Genomic DNA, 21004 nt, shown 5'->3' on the forward strand with positions numbered 1-21004 from the left:
CTACAGCTCGCCCCGCAAAAAATAAGCCCTCACACCTCTCAATCGACCAAAAAATAAAAAAAGTTATGGCTCTCGGAATGTGGTGAAACAAAACATTTTTTACATTGATGAAACACACTACTTTTTCTACTCCCCCTGTTCCTTCATTCATTTATTACCACATATGGCATATTGTCGTAATCAGGAGAAATTGCTTTACAAATGTTGGGGTTCCTTTTTACCTTTATTCCTTGTAAAAATTAAACATTTCTATGCTTTTTCTGAAAAAAAGTAGATTTTCATTTTCACGGCCTAATTCCACTAAATTCAGCAAAAAACCTGTGGGGTTAAAATGCTAACTATAACCCTAGAAAAAAATCCTTGAGGGGTGTAGTTTCCAAAATGGGGTCACTTATGGGGAGTTTCCACTGTTTTGGTCCCTCCAGGGCATTGCAAACACGACATGGCACCGAAAACCATTCTAGCAAAATCTGCGCTCCAAAATCCAAAAGGTGCTCCTTTCCTTCTGAGCTCTGCCGTGGGTCCAAACAGCAGTTTAGTACCACATATGGGGTATTGCCGTAATTGGGAGACATTGCTTTACAAATTTTGGGGTGCTATCTCTCCTTTACTCCTTGTAAAAAAAAAAAAAAGTTTCTACGTTTTTTCAGAAAAAAAGTAATTTTTATTTTCACAGACTAAGGGCTTATTTAGACGAACGTATAATACCTCCGTGCAACGCGCGTGATTTTCACGCGCCTCGCACTGACCTATGATAGTCTATGGGGCCGTGCAGACAGTCAGTGATTTTTACGCGTGAGTCTACTGCATAAAACTCACGACATGTCCTATATTTGTGCGTTTTTCGCGCATCACGCACCCATTGAAGTCAATGGGTGCGTGAAAATCACGCGCACCACACGGAAGCACTTCCGTGTGATGCACGTGAATCGCGCAACAGCAGTCAAAACTATGATTGAAAATCAGAAAAGCACCACGTGCTTTTCTGTTTACAAACATACAGAGTGTCATAATGATGACACACGGAACTGTTAACTGCCTTTTGCGTGAGCAAAACGCTGCGTTTTTTGCGCGTGCAAAATGCACACGCTCGTGTAAATCCGGCCTTACTCCAAAAAATATAGCAAAAGACCTCTGGGATCAAGGTGCTAACTATACACCTATACAGAAAAAAATGTATTACAAATAAAGTTTGGCAAAAAAAAAGTTAATTTGTAAGTTTCCCCTCTACTTTGTTTTAATTCCTGTGAAACGCCTAAAGGGTTAAGAAATGTTCTGAATGCTGTTTTAAATACTTTGAGGGGTACAGTTTTTAAAATGGGGTGATTTATGTGGTCTATCTAATATATAATGCCATCAAATACCCTTTCAGAACTGCACTGGTCCCTAAAAAATAGGCTTTTGAAATGTCCTTGAAAAGTTCTAAGTCTTGTAATGTCCTAGAAAAATAAAAGGATGTTCAAAAAATGATGCAAACATAAAGTATACATATGGGAAATGTTAAGTAGTAACAATTTTGTGTGGTATTACTATCTGTTTTACAAGCAGATACAGAAAAATTTTGAAAAATTCTAATTTTAGCACATTTTCTCCAAATTTTGGTGTTTTTCACAAATAAATACTGAATTTTTCGACCAAATTTTTCCACTATCATAAAGTACAATATGTCACGAGAAAACAATCTCAGAATCGCTTGGATAGGTATAAGCATTCCGGAGTTATTACCACATAAAGTGACACGTCAGATTTGAAAAAATCGGCTTCCTTCTCAAGGCCAAAACAGGCTCAGTCCTGAAGGGGTTACAGGAATTTGTTTTATTAGGACTGTGAGAGCCTCCACAAGGCAGCAATCCCGATAAATGAAGCCTTTTATGGAATTGCTCTTTGTGCATTTCCCTAGCATATAATCACGTGTAGAGCTATAGCAGTGAGCGCATATTTGAGGCTACATAATTCTCATGTGGAGACTAGTGTTGTTGTCGAGCTGTGAGGCAGCAGAACTGCTGTTCTTCATTCCCCTCCCCTCACGACGCTCCTGCGCCGAGCGCCTTCTCCGGAGTGTCACGCTGCCCGGGCACAACGCCACGGTCCCGGCGACACAGAAGAAGCAGACGCTGGAAACAGGTAGACGTAAGGCGGGAATAGGTGGGGTCACACCGGGGAAGTGACGGAAGACTGCCGGGATGTGAGTACAGCGTGAGCTTCTGACAGGCCGGATATAGAGGAGAGAAAACAACGGGAGGGAGCTGGGAGAGGCGGCAGAGGAGTACAAGACGTGCAGAACACAGCACTGCTGCTTGTGACAGGGAGGAGATATGTGTCAGTGGTAAGGAGGGGGCTCTTCTAGACGTGACACAAGGGGGGCTGTGCTAGACCTGACACAAGGGGGGCTCTACTCTACTAGACCTGCTATAAGGGGGAACTACTAGACCTGACTGATATACGAGGGGTTCTACCAGACCTGGTAAGAGTGGCTGTAGTAGACCTGACATAAGAGGGTCCCTACTACATCTGACATAAGGAGGGACTCTCTACTAAACCTGACATAAGAGGGGCTCTAGTAAACCTGACATAAGAGGGGCTATACTAGATGTGACATAAGAAGGGACTCTCTACTACACCTGATATGAGGGGGAGTGCGCTACTGCGTCTGATTTAAATAGAGAGCTCAACTATACCTGATATAATAAGAGCTCTACTTGACCTGACATAAGGGGGGCTTTACTATATCTAAGGGGGGGGGGGCTCTAAAAGACGACATAAGGGGAGCTCTACTAATCCAGACATAAGAGGAAGTAGTCTACTAGACCTGATATAAGGGGAGATTCTACTATACCAGACATAAAAGGGTCTCTACTTTATCTGACATAAGGGGGAAATCTACTAGACCTGACATAAGGGAATTCTACACTATCTGACATAAGGATGCTCTACTAGACCTGACATAAGTGGGGACTTTACTAGACCTGATATAGGGGGAGAGCGGGTTCTACTAGACCTGACAAGCAGGAGCTATACTAGACCTGACGTAAGGGGTAGCTCTACTAGACCTGATGTAAGGGGTAGCTCTACTAGACCTGACATAAGGGGGACTCTACTAGACCTGATATAAGGGGGGCTCTACTAGACCTGATATAAGGGGAGATTCTACTATACCAGACATAAAAGGGTCTCTACTTTATCTGACATAAGGGGGAAATCTACTAGACCTGACATAAGGGAATTCTACACTATCTGACATAAGGATGCTCTACTAGACCTGACATAAGTGGGGACTTTACTAGACCTGATATAGGGGGAGAGCGGGTTCTACTAGACCTGACAAGCAGGAGCTATACTAGACCTGACGTAAGGGGTAGCTCTACTAGACCTGATGTAAGGGGTAGCTCTACTAGACCTGACATAAGGGGGACTCTACTAGACCTGACGTAAGGGGTAGCTCTACTAGACCTGACATAAGGGGTAGCTCTACTAGGCTTGACGTAAGGGAGAGTGCTCAACTGGACCTGACATAAGGGGAGCTCTACTAGACCTGATGTAAGGGTGGCTCTATTACACCTGACATAAGGAGGGCTCTACTACACCTGATATGAGGGGGAGTGCGCTACTGCGTCTGATTTAAATAGAGAGCTCAACTATACCTGATATAATAAGAGCTCTACTTGACCTGACATAAGGGGGGCTTTACTATATCTAAGGGGGGGGGGCTCTAAAAGACGACATAAGGGGAGCTCTACTAATCCAGACATAAGAGGAAGTAGTCTACTAGACCTGATATAAGGGGAGATTCTACTATACCAGACATAAAAGGGTCTCTACTTTATCTGACATAAGGGGGAAATCTACTAGACCTGACATAAGGGAATTCTACACTATCTGACATAAGGATGCTCTACTAGACCTGACATAAGTGGGGACTTTACTAGACCTGATATAGGGGGAGAGCGGGTTCTACTAGACCTGACAAGCAGGAGCTATACTAGACCTGACGTAAGGGGTAGCTCTACTAGACCTGATGTAAGGGGTAGCTCTACTAGACCTGATGTAAGGGGTAGCTCTACTAGACCTGACGTAAGGGGTAGCTCTACTAGACCTGACATAAGGGGTAGCTCTACTAGGCTTGACGTAAGGGAGAGTGCTCAACTGGACCTGACATAAGGGGAGCTCTACTAGACCTAACATAAGTGGAGCTGTACTAGACCTGATGTAAGGGTGGCTCTATTACACCTGACATAAGGAGGGCTCTACTACACCTGATATGAGGGGGAGTGCGCTACTGCGTCTGATTTAAATGGAGAGCTCAACTATACCTGATATAATAAGAGCTCTACTTGACCTGACATAAGGGGGGCTTTACTATATCTAAGGGGGGGGGGGCTCTAAAAGACGACATAAGGGGAGCTCTACTAATCCAGACATAAGAGGAAGTAGTCTACTGGACCTGATATATGGGGGAGTGCTCTACTGGACCTGACATAAAAGGGAGCTTTACTAAATCTGACATGCACCTGAAATAAAGAGAGCTCTACTGACCTTAGGGACAGGGCTTTGCAAAGCCAGATATAAGGGGAGAACTCCACTAGACCTGGCACAAGGGGAGAACTCTACTAGACCCGACATAAGGGAGAGAACTCTACTAGAGCTCTACTGGACCTGCTAAAGGGGAAATCTCTATTGGACGTAATTTAAGGGAGAGCTCTGCTGAACCCGTCATAGGGAAGAACACATGGTGAACCTAATATAAGGGGAGAGGGTGCATACTGGACCTGATATTTGGGTCAGGGCTCATACTGCACCTGACATAATGGAGAACTCATACTGGATCTGACATAATGGAGAGTTCATAATTTAAGATGAGCAAATATCCCGAAATTCTATTTGGTCCAAGTAAATATGCAGCAAATTGCAAGTACCCCGATTGCCCTGTCTGACTCTGAGTTTGATACAATCCTAGAAGACAACAGAGAGTCAAACACGGCAATTGGGGCACTTGCAATTCCACCCCTAAAATAAAATACCGTACACAATGCCCTGTGACTAGCTGCAGCGTTACAGCAAAACAATGTCATATCAGTAGGCCGTCAGGGACGGGTCACAAGGGGAGGCAATATGTTTTTTTTTATCTCCTCTTCTCCCCACATTTTTTTTTCTTTAATGTAAAATGCGGCTGCCGCACATTGGCGGGCGCCGTTTTGCACATTCATTCTTCGCAAACCCCAAAAGTTTGGGATTTCAGCTAATCCAAAACTTTTGGGAAATTCGAACCGTATTAGATTCTGATCATCTCTACTTTGAGTTTGCTCATCTTTACATATAATGGGGAGCTCATACTGGACATGACATAACTGAGAGCTCATATTAGACCTGACATAATTGAGTGCACATATTAGACCTGACATAATTGAGAGCTCGTATTGGACCTGACATAATTGAGAGCTCGTATTGGACCTGACATAATAGAGAGCTCGTATTCGACCTGACATAATTGAGAGCTCGTATTAGACCTGACATAATTGAGAGCTCGTATTGGACCTGACATAATTGAGAGCTCGTATTAGACCTGACATAATTGAGAGCTCATATTAGACCTGACATAATTGAGAGCTCGTATTAGACCTGACATAATTGAGAGCTCGTATTGGACCTGACATAATTGAGAGCTCGTATTGGACCTGACATAATTGAGTGCACATATTAGACCTGACATAATTGAGAGCTCGTATTGGACCTGACATAATTGAGAGCTCATATTAGACCTGACATAATTGAGTGCACATATTAGACCTGACATAATTGAGAGCTCGTATTGGACCTGACATAATTGAGAGCTCGTATTGGACCTGACATAATTGAGAGCTCGTATTGGACCTGACATAATAGAGTGCACATATTAGACCTGACATAATTGAGAGCTCGTATTAGACCTGACATAATTGAGAGCTCGTATTCGACCTGACATAATTGAGAGCTCGTATTAGACCTGACATAATTGAGAGCTCGTATTGGACCTGACATAATTGAGAGCTCATATTAGACCTGACATAATTGAGAGCTCGTATTAGACCTGACATAATTGAGAGCTCGTATTGGACCTGACATAATTGAGAGCTCGTATTAGACCTGACATAATTGAGAGCTCGTATTGGACCTGACATAATTGAGAGCTCGTATTGGACCTGACATAATTGAGAGCTCATATTAGACCTGACATAATTGAGAGCTCATATTAGACCTGACATAATTGAGAGCTCATATTAGACCTGACATAACTGAGAGCTCATATTAGACCTGACATAATTGAGAGCTCATATTGGAATAAAGGAGACTGCTACTGGACCTGACATGAGAGAGAGAGAGCTTATATCGGAATAAGGGAGAACTCTACTGGATGTGAGTTGTGCTGAGCTGTGTACTCTACATTATAATAGTGACATATATATATATATATATATATATATATATATGTCCCACGATATACATTGCAAAACGTTTCTACAACATAAGCTGAAAATTAGCTAAACGTCATTAAACAAGTGTTATTGATTGTTAATGTACAATATTAAATAATTGACAACCTGAGTTGGAAGTTCTATTTTCCTATCCGTCACATTGGATGGATATTTGGTAGCACGTGTGTTTGAAATTGTTGCCCACATTACAGCTGCTTGTGTTATTTATGGGACTTTGCTAACAAGTTTTGGTAATTTGGCAAGTCGCTCGTGCATGTGGACCCTCTGCAATGTCTACATTTTGCGAGAAGGTAGACTTTTCAGCAGTACAGCGTTATTAGGGAATTATGAGTATTACAATTCCCTGCAGTTTACGATACCCCTGGAATACACTCATGTTGCTACTACTTCCCTATTTTTTATTGCATTGCTCCTCTTTGTACATACCATAGAATTGCTTTGTTTACAATTTCCCAATGTATAAGCATAAATGAACTAAAGGTGAGGGTACCTTGTAGGTAATGACCATTGGTATTCCTAGAGGTACTTGTTTATGTAGGTATCTAATCCATTCTACAATTACAGTATGTTAGAAAAATAAATGGGCCATTGCATACTTAGTACGGAATAAGTCAGTAAATGAAAGTGCAAGGATTAAAGAGGACAGAGATTTAGGTTAAGTCCGCGGAGTGGGATTAATATATCACATTAAAAGCATGAGAACACATGGTACACGACACATTACTTTATTCAGGGTTCTCACGATACCAGAAATTGGACTTTGACACTGATATATCGTGTAGTATTGTGATTGTCGATATCAAAATGATATTTTGCCAACAGTAAAAATATAACCCCAAAAATAAAAACACCTTCCATTTTTTTTTACGTGAGGCACATGGTCAGGGGCGTAACTAGGAAAGACTGGGCCCCATAGCAAACTTTTGACTGGGGCCCCCCTCCGCTGGGTATCACACAACCCCCCCCTTGTAGATAGTGCCTCCCTATAGATTCCACCACACAGCGCCCCCCTATAGATAGCACCATACACAGCTCCCTGTAGATAACGTCTTACAGCCCCAATCCCCCCTGTAGATAACGTCTTACAGCCCCAATCCCCCCTGTAGATAACGTCTTACAGCCCCAATCCCCCCAGTAGATAACGTCTTACAGCCCCAATCCCCCCTGTAGATAACGTCTTACAGCCCCAATCCCCCCTGTAGATAACGTCTTACAGCCCCAATCCCCCCTGTAGATAACGTCTTACAGCCCCAATCCCCCCTGTAGATAACGTCTTACAGCCCCAATCCCCCCTGTAGATAACGTCTTACAGCCCCAATCCCCCCTGTAGATAACGTCTTACAGCCCCAATCCCCCCTGTAGATAACGTCTTACAGCCCCAATCCCCCCTGTAGATAACGTCTTACAGCCCCAATCCCCCCTGTAGATAACGTCTTACAGCCCCAATCCCCCCTGTAGATAACGTCTTACAGCCCCAATCCCCCCTGTAGATAACGTCTTACAGCCCCAATCCCCCCTGTAGATAACGTCTTACAGCCCCAATCCCCCCTGTAGATAACGTCTTACAGCCCCAATCCCCCCTGTAGATAACGTCTTACAGCCCCAATCCCCCCTGTAGATAACGTCTTACAGCCCCAATCCCCCCTGTAGATAACGTCTTACAGCCCCAATCCCCCCTGTAGATTACGTCTTACAGCCCCAATCCCCCCTGTAGATTACGTCTTACAGCCCCAATCCCCCCTGTAGATAACGTCTTACAGCCCCAATCCCCCCTGTAGATAACGTCTTACAGCCCCAATCCCCCCTGTAGATAACGTCTTACAGCCCCAATCCCCCCTGTAGATAACGTCTTACAGCCCCAATCCCCCCTGTAGATAACGTCTTACAGCCCCAATCCCCCCTGTAGATTACGTCTTACGTCGTCGTCGTCCCCTGTAGATAACGCCATATGTACCTTGTATGGAAGCCGATGAGGACCCGCCTTCCGTGTGTCCTCATAGGCTTGCTGGCAGTGAATAACTGACAGCTCTAATACAGTGTATTAGAATACTGATCGGGGCTTCAGGCCTTCAAGTCCCCTACTGGGAAAAATAAAAAAAGTTAATAAAAATGTTGTCAAAAAAGTTGTTTCAAGTAAAAAACAGCCAAAATGCCTTTTTTCCCATAGTAAGTCTTATTATTGTAAAAAACAAAACTATGTATAATTGGTATTGCCACCTCCGTAACGACTCAAACTATAAAGCTATTATGTAAGTTATCCCGCCGTATAAAAAAATAATTAAAAACAATGCCGGAATTCCAGTTTTTAGGTCACATCTCATCCCCAAAAAAATTGAATGGAAGTGATCATAAAGTCGCATTTACTCCAAAATAGTACCAATAAAAACGTCAACCCGTCCCGCAAAGAAAAATTCCTGACACAGCTTTGTCCAAATAAAAAAGTTATGGGTCTTAGATTATGGCGACTCAGAAAACAAATGATTTTTAAAAAGAAAAGTGATTTTATAGTGCAAAAGCTGCAATACATGAAAAAAACTATCAATTCGGTATCGCCGTAATCATATTGACCCGCAGAATAAAATTAACATGTAATTTATGGCGCACGGTAAAATCTGTGAAAAACCCGAAAAAAACGATTCCAGAATTGCTTGTTTTTTGGTAATTTCCTCTTCCAAAAATGAAATAAAAAGTGATCAAAAAGTCGTATGTGTCCAAAAATGGTACCAATAAAATCTACAGCCCGTCTCGCAAAAAACAAGCCCGCACACAGCTCCATCAACCAAAGAATAAAAAAAAGTAATGGCACTAGTAATGTGGTGATGAAAAAACATCCCGATGTGCAGGCCGGAAGGGAGCATTCCTTCAGTTTCAGTGCCCTAGTCTTTAGGAACTAGGAAGGGACATAGGACCTCTGCTGGAAGCGAGGGTTCCTGTATTATATCAGCGCAACGCTTTCCCCGCAGAACTTCCAAAACTACAAAGGAGAAAAAGTTACCAAAATGTGCAGTTAAGGGGTTAAGAAAGGACACCGTTTATCAGTGCGACACCAGCCTGCGCATAACAGATTGCTTCACAGCATACCACACATCTATGGATACTTGTATTATTTACCCGATTATTATACCCTCTTATTATGCCCTGATTTACTAAGCACAGCTTACATATGCCCCCACATTATAAACTGAAATACCAGTAATACTCATACAAAACTACTACCAAGCATAATCCATTCACCAAATGGCGCTCCTTCCCTTCTTAGCCCAAACGGCAGCTTACATCTTCAAGTAAGGCATTACCATACCCGGGAGAACCCTTCTTTTTGTACATCCGGGGTTTGCGAATGCGACATGGCATCCACAAACTATTCCTGCAAAATACCACTACTTTTCTTTTGAACCCTCCCATATATGTAAACAGCAGTTTATAACCACATATGGGTGTGTAAGGTTACGTTCACACGCAGAGTCAAAAGCGTCTCATAATACGGAGCTGTTTTCAAGAGACATTTTCAGGTGTTTTTTTGTGCCACTCGCGATTTTTGCAGCGTTTTTGGTGCTTTTTTCAATAGAGTCTATAGAAAATGGCTTCAAAAACGTCCCAAGAAGTGTCCTGCGCTTCTTTTTCGCACCGTTTTTTTACGCGTAAACGGCCCGAAAAATGTCTGAAAATAGGCCGTTTGAACATACCCTTACCATGCTCGGGAGAAATTGCTTTACACATTTGGGGCGCTGTTTCTTTTTTCTTTTTTTGTGAAAATAAAAAAATGTTGATCTAAAACTACATCTTATTGGCAAAAAAACATAATTTTTTCATTTTCACGACTTAATTGTAATTTATTCAGCAAAAAACCTTTGGGGTCAAAATTCTCACTATACCCCTAAGATGATTCCTCAAGGGGTGTAGTTTCCCAAATGGGGTGTTTCCACTGTACTAGTACTACAGGGACTTAGCAAATGTGACATGGAGCCTAGAAACCATTTCAAAATCTAAATGGCACTCCTTCCCTTCTGAGCCCTGCCGTGTGTCCAAACAGCAATTTATGACCACATATGGGGTAATGTTTTACTCAGGAGAAATTGCTTTACAAATGTTGGGGTTCTTTTTCTCCTTTAGTCCTTGTGGAAATGAAAAGTGAGCTAAACCTACATTTTTATTTGAAATTTAGATTTTCATTTTCCCAGTCTACTTCCAATAATTTCTGCAAAAATCTTGTGGGGTCAAAATGCTCACTATACCCCTAGATAATTTCCTCAAGGGGTGTAGTTTCCAAAATGGTGTCACTTGTGGGGGTTTCCACTGTTTTGTTCCCTCAGGGGCTTTGCAAATGCGACATGGCCTCCGCAAACCATTCCTGCTAAATTTAAGCTCTAAAATCCAAATGGTGCTCTTTCCATTCTGAGCCCTGCCGTGTGTCCAAACAGCCGTTTATTACCACATATGGGGTATTGTTCTATTGCTTTACAAATGTTGTGGTGCTTTTTCTCCTTTAGTCCTTGTGGAGATGAAAAAAAAAAATCGCTAAACCTACATTTTCTTTGAAAAAATTTAGATTTTCATTTTCACCGCCTACTTCCAATAATTTCTGCAAAAAAACCTGTGGGGTCAAAATGCTCAATATACCCCTAGATACATTTCTTGAAAGGTGTAGTTTCCTAAATGGAATCACTTTTGTGGGGTACAGTACAGTGGTGCTTTTCTGTTTACATTCATCCTTTTACTGCTGTTGCGCGAAACAGGCAGTTCGCACGGAAGTGCTTCCGTGCGGCATGCGTGGTTTTCACGCACCCTTTGACTTCAATGGGTCTGTGATGTGCGAAATACTCGGAGATATTGAACGTGCCGCGCTTTTTACGCAGCGGATAAACGCTGCGCAAAAAGCACGGACTGTCTGTACTGGCCCATAGACTTCTATTGGTCCATGCGTGCCATGTGAAAACCACGCGACCTGCACAGACGCAATTCACGGCCGTCTGAATCAGCCCTAAGGGTATGTACACATGCTAAACTAAAAACGGCTGTAAAATACGGAGCTGTTTTCAAGGGAAAAACAGCGTCTGATTTTCAGCCGTTTTTTAAGCATCATACGTTTTTTGATGCGTTTTTTTGCGGCCGTTTTTGGAGCTGTTTTTCTATTGACACAATGAAAAACGGCTCCAAAAATGGCTCAAGAAGTGACATGCACTTCTTTTTACGGGGCGTTTTTTTATGCTCCGTCGGAACGAAACGCCGTTTTTCCCATTGAAATCAATGGGCAGATTACGGGCTGAAAAACGGCTGAAAATAAGCCGTGTGAACATACCCTTAGATCTCTTGTAAAAACACATATCTCAAAAGAAGCACAGAGGAACCTAGATTTACTGCAGCAGACTCCCTTTAACCAGGTACACGTGTAGCACACAAGTATTTTCCACGTTTAGAGGGTATGTTTACCTTTGAGCACTTGTTCAAATTTTATATATGGATAGGTTCTACGTACAGTGGAGTAAATGTTTAATACAGTGCACCATTTAACTTGTACTGATCCTGTACAGTCAGTTAGTATACCTGTTTTTTTGAAGGATGGAATCCCATAGTAGACTACGCTATTCTATCCCGCAAAAAGCATATATTGCGCGGTATACTTTTTTTTAAAATATGGGAGCCTATAGGTGACAGATGCCACTGTATGGCATACGTGACAGGTATAAGTTTAATGTATACGTCATGGACCATTAAATAGCCTTTCGTGAATTAATAGTCTATGGGTGACTGATATGTTAAACGGATGCCTAATAGCGGCATCTTAACCTATAGACTTTAATGGTATCCGTTTAACAGAAATCTCATGAATTCTCATGACCCCAGTTCACGACGTATCCATTTAACGGATACTATTAATAATACTATTTTGATTTTAGTAGGATTTTTAACGGATCCGGTTTTATCCTTATTCTAACCTAAAAAACGGATCAGAGTAACGGACTATACAGTGCAAGTGTGAACTTTATAAAATGATCACGATTCTGAGTGTTGGAAGGAAACGCGCGTTGTTTTCTTTTTTTCTGTCTATTTATTAGGATTCTAATGCTTGTTAATTGTTGTTTTTTAAATTCATCTACTAAATGCTGTAGGATTAATGATAAACGTGTAATGTAGTAAAGTTCTTGAAATGGCAGCTGCTATAGATCACGGCTATGAACCATAACAGGTTTATTGCTTTGTGTACGGGGAAAAGAAGAAATGAGGCTATAGGTCATATTTGATTTTATGTGTTATTCTCTTGTAGCACAGATATGGTAAAAGATCAATTTACTTCGCAATTAAAGCAGGCTTAGCAAATATGTGTGTTGGCTTTAGGGTGGACTGATAACTGTATGGTTCTGGAATATATGGAAGTCCTGCTTGCTCGGAATTTTAAACAACAATGTACCTTTTGCTAATGGTCAATCAAAACATCCCCTGTGTCCCCCTGACATCAAAGGGAGAATAGGGAACGTTTTTCTGCAGCGTCTCTCCCAAATCTCCCCTGCTCATAAAGGAGCAGATAGCTGTTTCTTACAGAATTTCTCATGACTTGGTACAACCTCTGAGTTGTACATACCCATAATATGACACCCATAGAAGTCTCTAGGGCCCTACTGCACCTATTTCACACAGAGGTTTTTATGTTGGATACCACAATTATGGCATACTCCCTTGTATGCAGTATTATGGCGCTATTCACCCCTGGAAGCATTGTTTGTCTCTCTGTCGCTCTCTCACTGTTGCTCTCTCTCTGTCGCTCTCTCTCACTTTTGCTCTCTCTCTGTCGCTCTCTCGCTCGCTCTCTCTCTGTCGCGCTCTCTTTCTCTCTGTCGCGCTCTCTTTCTCTCTGTCGCGCTCTCTTTCTCTCTGTCGCGCTCTCTTTCTCTGTCGCGCTCTCTTTCTCTCTGTCGCGCTCTCTTTCTCTCTGTCGCGCTCTCTTTCTCTCTGTCGCGCTCTCTTTCTCTCTGTCGCGCTCTCTTTCTCTCTGTCGCGCTCTCTTTCTCTCTGTCGCGCTCTCTTTCTCTCTGTCGCGCTCTCTTTCTCTCGCGCTCTTTCTCTCGCGCTCTTTCTCTCTCCCGCTCTCTTTCTCTCGCGCGCTCGCTCGCTCGCTCTCTCGCGCTCGCTCTCTCTCTCTCTGTTGTGTTGGCTCCCTCTATGCAGATTTTCTGTAGTCAGCCAACAGGGCGTGAACTACTCTCATGCTGCCTCGCGCTGATGGTTCGGCATCAGAGGCAGAGAATATAGCTCCACCACGTTGGCTAACTACAGCAAATTAGCCTATAGAAAACCAACTCAACAGTGGGCCATATCTCTAGAACGGGGGTCCAGGAATAAAACTTAAACAGTACAACTTATGTGATCTAGTGACAGGTCCTCTTTAATACGTACCTGTAGGCACTCCAAGCCTTCGTATGGTGCCTCCGTGAGAAGCAATTCCAATAGAGAATTCAACAGTTTTTTTTCTCACAGATTCATATGGATCGCGTAAGAAAACATTGTGTGTTTCTGCTTAAAATCGAGGCATACAGAGCTACAGTATGGGTCCATAGATTTCTATGGCCGCTGTATTCATGATCTATGTAACGTGCCTCAAGAATTATACATACGACGGTGTGCTTGAGGCCTAACTCATTTATGTGGTCTAAAGAAACAAATCTTTCCTTTACAGGAATGTGACTGCCCAAGATCAAGCATAACGGTAAGGCTGAGGCCAAACATGGTGGACATTTTCCGTTGCAAATTTTAGTGTGAATCTGTGTCAAAATGCCTGAGTCACATGCAGATTTGTCTGTGAATTTGCCTCAGAGTTCACACTTTCCTTTGCAAAAAGTGAAATGCGCAGTGAAAATCGGCAGAATTTCCCTAACAGAATGGGAATGCTTTGGATTTGAAAATCTTCAGCAATCCCTGAATTCCACGCAGATTTTCTGGATCGGGTTTTGTACTGTAAATTGTCGTAGATATTTAGTGCGGAATCCGCTCAAAAAATCTGTCAAATCCGGCTACGACTGAACTCTCTCTGATAAGACTTGGATTACTGTCTGTTGTTGGGCATCTACCACATATATTACACATAATTTTCTCTCATTGAAAAATGAGTTCCTTTCTAAATCTTTTTTTTCTTTTTGATATTGTAATACAAATAAAACATAGACGTGGACTTTCTCTCTTTAATGCACACATTTCTTTCTTCTAGTATTGCATTATGGCTGTTTGTTTAAACTCACTGGGAGAAATATATTAAGTCTGGCGTTTGATACGCCAGTCTTAGGGTATGTGCACACACACTAATTACGTCCGTAATTGACGGACGTATTTCGGCCGCAAGTAGTGGACCGAACACAGTGAAGGGAGCCGGGCTCCTAGCATCATACTTATGTACGATGCTAGGAGTCCCTGCCTCTGCGTGGAACTACTGTCCTGTATTGAAAACATGATTACAGTACGGGACAGTTGTCCTGCAGAGAGGCAGGGACTCCTAGCATCGTACATAAGTATGATGCTAGGAGCCCAGCTCCCTGCACTGTGTTCGGTCCGGTACTTGCGGCCGAAATACGTCCATCAATTACGGACGTAATTAGTGTGTGTGCACATACCCTTAAAGTAATTCATGTTGGTGGAAAATGCCCCAAATATTTTAAGAGGTGCACACTTCCTAAAACATTTGGCACATCTTTTGGCTGTCTGTGCAACACAAATGCCAATCTATGCCCGCTGTGAGCAGGTGTAGACTTGTGCCTTAACTACTACTTTCTGTCAGAAATTATGATAAATCTGGCGTGTGCCAGAATTTGCCACACTTGCACACCAGAAAACTGGCGTAAATCTTTTGAAATATTCCATTTATTGTCTTTACTGTAATTCTGGATTTCAGATTTTCTTTGGCTGACAGAACTGCATTTGAAGAACTTGACTGAACAAAGAAAGTATTCATGTGGCAGCCAGCCCAATGCAGTATTTGACTTATCTTAATACATTGAAATGTAATGGAAGGCATGCATTTAGTAGTTGTGTTACAGGATGTGATTATTACAATACTGATCATGCATAAGCTGGAATGAGTGTGTAATTTGATCATTTTTTTAGATTATGTTTTATACTTATCTTTTTTCAATCCACATTACATATCTGCATTAAAGAGTACCTGGCAGATCTCCTGACATGTCTGTTTTAGTAAATACTTCTACTTCAAGGCATTGTGCTGTTGCTCCTGTAAATGTATGAATACATTGACAGCTGAATTGGACAGTGTCAGAGTCTATAGGGACGTGCCCCATGGTGAATGATAACACCCAGTTGTCAATTTATTAATATTCCAGAACAGCACATAGCAGAATTTGTAGAAAAGGTTCTCCAGAATTATTTCAAGGAGAATGCATACAGTCGTGAGAGCTGACCTGTCTTTTTTTAACCCCTTAACGTCCTATGCCAAAAATACGAAAATACACGTCATAGGGCGGGGGTGTGATGTTTGGGGCCTGCTCTATACACCGCGGCTATCAGATATTCCGCGGTCAGTAGCGACCGAGGCATTTAAGAGACCCTTAATAGATTTGTCGCATCTTCGGCTGGTCGCTCGACACTGAATGAAATCTAGCCAGGAACTGGCATAGATTTCTGCTTTACCTTACGCTAGTTTCTGGCGTAAATTATAGTAAATGGGTTAGGCTGTGCGTTGCTCAGCTATGCCCACTTTTTGAAAATTGGCGAGAGCAGGGGACCCGACCCAAAAGTAGCAATTTTTCACCCATGCACATTGTGTACCTCGCACATTTCTTCCTAGAGGAAATGCTTCTAGGGGAGATTACCTCCATAATATCATATGTGATGGCGGTACCTCAATTTGGCACAAATTATGATCACTACTTGTTTCATTTTCACCTATACACATTACTTGTGCCTCTGTGAGGCAAGGTGTTCTTACCAGAAGAAATGCTTTTTATGGCATAATGCCTCTATAATGGCATGTGATGAGGTACCTCAACCTCAATTTGTCACTGTAAAATCGTAGGTACAGTATTACACATTGGCGTGTTATGGATCCATACAGCACAGATCTATAATACAGCAGTGTGCATGAGGGGTTTTCCGGGACTTCGATATTGATGACCTATTGTTAGGATCAGTTGATTGAAGGGGCCAAATGTACCAGGAACAGCTCCGTACATTTGGTAGTGGCTATGCCTGGTACTGCAGCTCAGTCCCATTTACTTGAATGGGACAGACCTAAAGTACCACACAAAGCCACTACCGAATGTACGGAACTTCTCCTGGTAAGCAATGAAGAGGCCACAGCAATTACCGGACCTTTCAATCTAATGATTGGAGGGGGTGCCGAGAGTTGAACACCCACCGATCTGGTATTGATAATCTATCCTAAGTATAGGTTATCAATATCAAAGTCCAAGAAAAACCCCTTTAATAGCATAATATGGCTTTCATGATTATCACATCACAACTGTTCTCCCCTTGAGTCAATTGAAGTAAATAAGGAAAGACATACAACCTCCATGGTTCCCATTCACTTCTATGCAATTGTTGTGAGACAAGTGCAGTGTCAGTTGCAAATTTTAACACATCTGTTGTTGCTGACAGGATAAGTTGAAAAATTGTGAATTCAAGTAGTTTGATTCAATTCAGTATATGATTGATTTTCTTACTACACTAAAACTATACCTGGTGACAAGACTTCCACTTTTACCAGGATCCATGATGCATCCATTATGATTTATTATAGTCTGTTTGACAGATCTGTTATGATCTTTAAAATAAAAAAAATAATATATATAAATATGACTTATAATGGGTCAGATTTTTGTTCTTTTCTTATTTTTTTTTAAATGTGAGCATGTTTCTATTCTGACAGAACGGAAGAAAAGTGTGTGAACAGATACTATTAGCTACATCTACACTATGTAAATGACTTATACCGATCATTTTTAGTTGATGTTAATGTCTGCGATTCTGATTGCACCTACATGACACATTGTCAGACCGGGAAGTTATGATTGCCACTTGTTTCAATCGTCAGCAAATCCTTTAATAACAAAATAACTGTTGACATGGGCACATTTTCAACATGTGTGTGTTAGTGTTAGCCCTAGCCCATTCTCGACCTGGTGACTGCGGCCCTAGGAAAGCTTCTGACTTCTCTGTTCATATATGGACAGTGACTTCAGGAGCTTCCCCAGGGCCAGTGACCCCGGGCGATGTATCTATTGCATGCCATATGCTCCAGATTTATACCTCCGACAGAGGGCCAAAACGCCCTGTGAAAAGGACCTAATTACTGTCATGGGAGATATAATTGTAACATGGTATCCCTAAAAGTTTCTAGTGAACTTAAGATCATCTGGTATGCTATTTGACCCTAGAAGGAAAATTTACATGGACTGTGGATTTTGCAGCATCTTTTTCTTTTCCTTATGGGTCTCCACCTTCCCTTTTGATTTTGGTTTTCCTCTAATTCTTTATTATTCCTGTCCATATCAGTCTTTGAAGTATATCTTGTTACAGCAGAACATAGTACATATGAGAATATCCTGAAAACTTGATTTCATCATTGCGTGATGTCATACCCTCCATTTGAGTTGCATCACTTAAAATCAAGCTTCATCTTGGAACCACTTTATTAATTACATTAGAGAATTGCATTACATGTAATACATGCACAATACAGGGACATTTCTTTCATCAAGCATCTAATAATCAAGAATGTCTGACAATCAAAATAGAATGATATATTTTATGTTAACCTCTTATTTTGGTCTATCTTTCGGAAGCTTGTTTACTTTTTTTTTTTATACTCTTACGACTATCGAATAATCCAACACCTATCAGGTCCTACGGATGCCGACTTATAAAGGAATTTTACTATATAATAATATCAGATTATTAATCCCTATATAAGATCTGACTTCTAATCTTCTCCTTACCTTCTTCAATGCTTGAGTGTTTTTATCACCAATGCTTGAACGTTTTTGTCAGTTGTGATACAATGCTTTGGTTACCGTTAAATTGCTTAGCGATCATGGTTTGTCATTTTCTTGGTTTTCCAGGGAATTTACTGTAGTGTTTGCGTGTCCAAAATTTTTGTCATGTTTCTGCTTAGAAAATGTGAAATGCTAAAACATTTTAGTGTTGGTGACATATTATTTTAACAGCGTTTTTATGAACGGGCCAAATAAGCAATACATTTACTTCTGACTATTGCATAGTTTTGTATTATTATATGAAATTTAGTATTAACTTGATACTAAAAGGCAAAATGCAAGTACTTTTCTATGAGGGTTCATTTTAGAGACTGACAAATGTATAGTCTTCAGTCATGGTATAACCTCTTGAATTTGAAGGGAACACTAGTATAAGTAGAAGCAGGTTTTACTTGCTCATTTTGTCTACAGTTTTGGTTAATTTGGGACTTCAATTCCCTGTCAATGGAGCAGTTCTAAAGTGTTATAAATATCTAAAATAGCACACAAAAGAAGTTTCACATATGTAAAATGATTCTGCTTTTTTTTTTCTTCTCTCTAGTTTCCTCTAACACAGAGTTCAGTGGCACGTCCTTCATTTACTATCACATCACATGGGGAAACTGAAGACTTTTGGAACCTGGCCAATAACATGTGATCTGTGAGTAAAAACTTTTGTTTTCTTCTGTGTAAGGAGAAGTGTTAAGAATTGTTCTTACAGTTATATAAACATGCTGCGTAAGTACTTCCACCTTTAAACATCATTTGTATTTCTTACATTGTATACTCGCTAATAGTTTTATGTGTTTTAATGGGATGAGTATGTCAGCACGTCCGTTATCAGAGCAAAGTCTACAGCATATTCTTTAGAATGTCTCATACATATTTCTAGTATTGTACGCTGTTATAAAAAGCCACACTTAAGGTCTAAGGCCCCATGCACATGGCTGTGCCCATAATCACATCCCGCGATTACAGTCACGGCTGGCGGCCGCGGACAGGCACTGGCATTTTCGTCCCTTGCTCCCATACAAAGTATAGGAGCACGCCCTGTAAAAAGCAAAAGAACGGACATGTTCCATAATTTGCTGTACACTTCTACGGCCCGTACACCTTCCCGCAAATATACGGGAAGGTGTCCGTGGTTAATAGAAGGGAATGGGTCCGTAATTGCGGACCATAATTACAGTCCGCAATTACGGATGATTTTTACGGTCGTGTGCATGGGGCCTAACTTTGTACATGTCTCCATTTTTTATAACACAAGTGACATTCATAACTATGCTTGTCAAGTTTGACCAATAAGCCAAGTCTATGTTAGGCTACTTGGTAAAGGCAGTATTCAAAAGTGAGAAATTTGGTTATGATCTGATTTGCACGACCCTTGTTTGAGGATAATCTAATCGCAGGAAGGTTCCCTGTTCTAAGGCTGGGTTCCTACAGGTTGGATACTCTGCGTAAAACTACGCAGCGTATTTGACCAAAACCCGCACCGGAACTCCGCCAGAAAAACCGCACCAAAAACAAAAAAAAGCTCAAACACTCCCAGCCGTTATCATGGTGACGTGTCCATCTGTTCTGAGTCCAGCCCAGCCTCCTGGGATGACGCTATAGCCCACGTGACCGCTGCAGCCTGTGATTGGTTGCAGCAGTCACATGGGATGAAACATCATCCCAGAAGGCCGGGCTGCACTCAGTACAGTGGAACGCGTTTCTATGACAATGGCCGGGGGTAAGTATAAGCTTTTTTTTTTAAAAAATTCTTTATAAAAACAAGGTTCTGCTTTTTTTTTTCTCATTTACAATTTTTACGCTACACAAAATTCGCAACGTTTGGCTGTTTTTAGCAGGTTTTACATCCCCGTTGAATTCCATGGGGAAACTCACAACAGAAGAACAACGAATATGCAGCATAAATTTACATATCTGCGGATTTAAAATCCGCATGGCAGGTCAATTTATTTTAGTTTTCGCTGCATTTTTTTTTCTCACAGTGTGGGCATGAGATTTGTTCAAATCTCATTCACTTTGCTGCTACTGTAAATCCTGCAGAATTTCCACGCTGTATTCTGTTGTGGAAATTCTGCAGCATTTAAGCTAAGTGGGTACTTAGCCGGCTCCCAGTGATCAACCGGAATCAGCAAGGGAACGCAGCAACAGGTGTTTAATTCCACTGCAATGGGAATTCAGGACTATTTTGTCCTATTCATGTCCTATTTTTTTGCGTTTCCCTCCATAGATTCTAGTCTATGGGGGATGCGTGATAACGCGACCCGCAGCGTACAGCACAGATGCAACTAAAGTTTTTCATGTCCAAGGTTTGCAATGTTCGTGTGAATCCGGCCTTATGGAGAGGATTCCTTAACAGTCCCCCCCCCCTTAAATTAAATTAGAAATATTTAAATTAGTGACACATTAAATACTTGAGGCATTTCCAAACCAGAACACATTGGTACAAAGGGTAAGTAATTCAATGAGTGTCGTAAAGCAATAGGGCTGGCACTGCTGCTGGATTGCAAACAGCAGGTAGCTGCAGGTCAATATAATTTCTTTAATTAT

General features: G+C 41.5%; 1 protein-coding gene across 4 annotated transcripts in view; it reads left to right on the forward strand.

The window, feature by feature from the left end:
* Nucleotides 1-1955: 1955 nt before the first annotated feature.
* STARD3NL (STARD3 N-terminal like) overlaps nt 1956-21004 on the forward strand; it is a 45165-nt gene continuing 26116 nt past the window's right edge. Inside the window, exons 1-2 of one of the 4 annotated variants that reach the window (XM_075826924.1) lie at nt 1956-2124; nt 19008-19106. The gene's annotated coding sequence lies outside the window, so the exon portion shown is untranslated. The other 3 variants (XM_075826926.1, XM_075826925.1, XM_075826927.1) reach the window with 3 other exon arrangements.

This window comes from Rhinoderma darwinii, chromosome 5, assembly GCF_050947455.1.
Source record: "Rhinoderma darwinii isolate aRhiDar2 chromosome 5, aRhiDar2.hap1, whole genome shotgun sequence".
Lineage (NCBI taxonomy): Eukaryota > Metazoa > Chordata > Amphibia > Anura > Rhinodermatidae > Rhinoderma > Rhinoderma darwinii.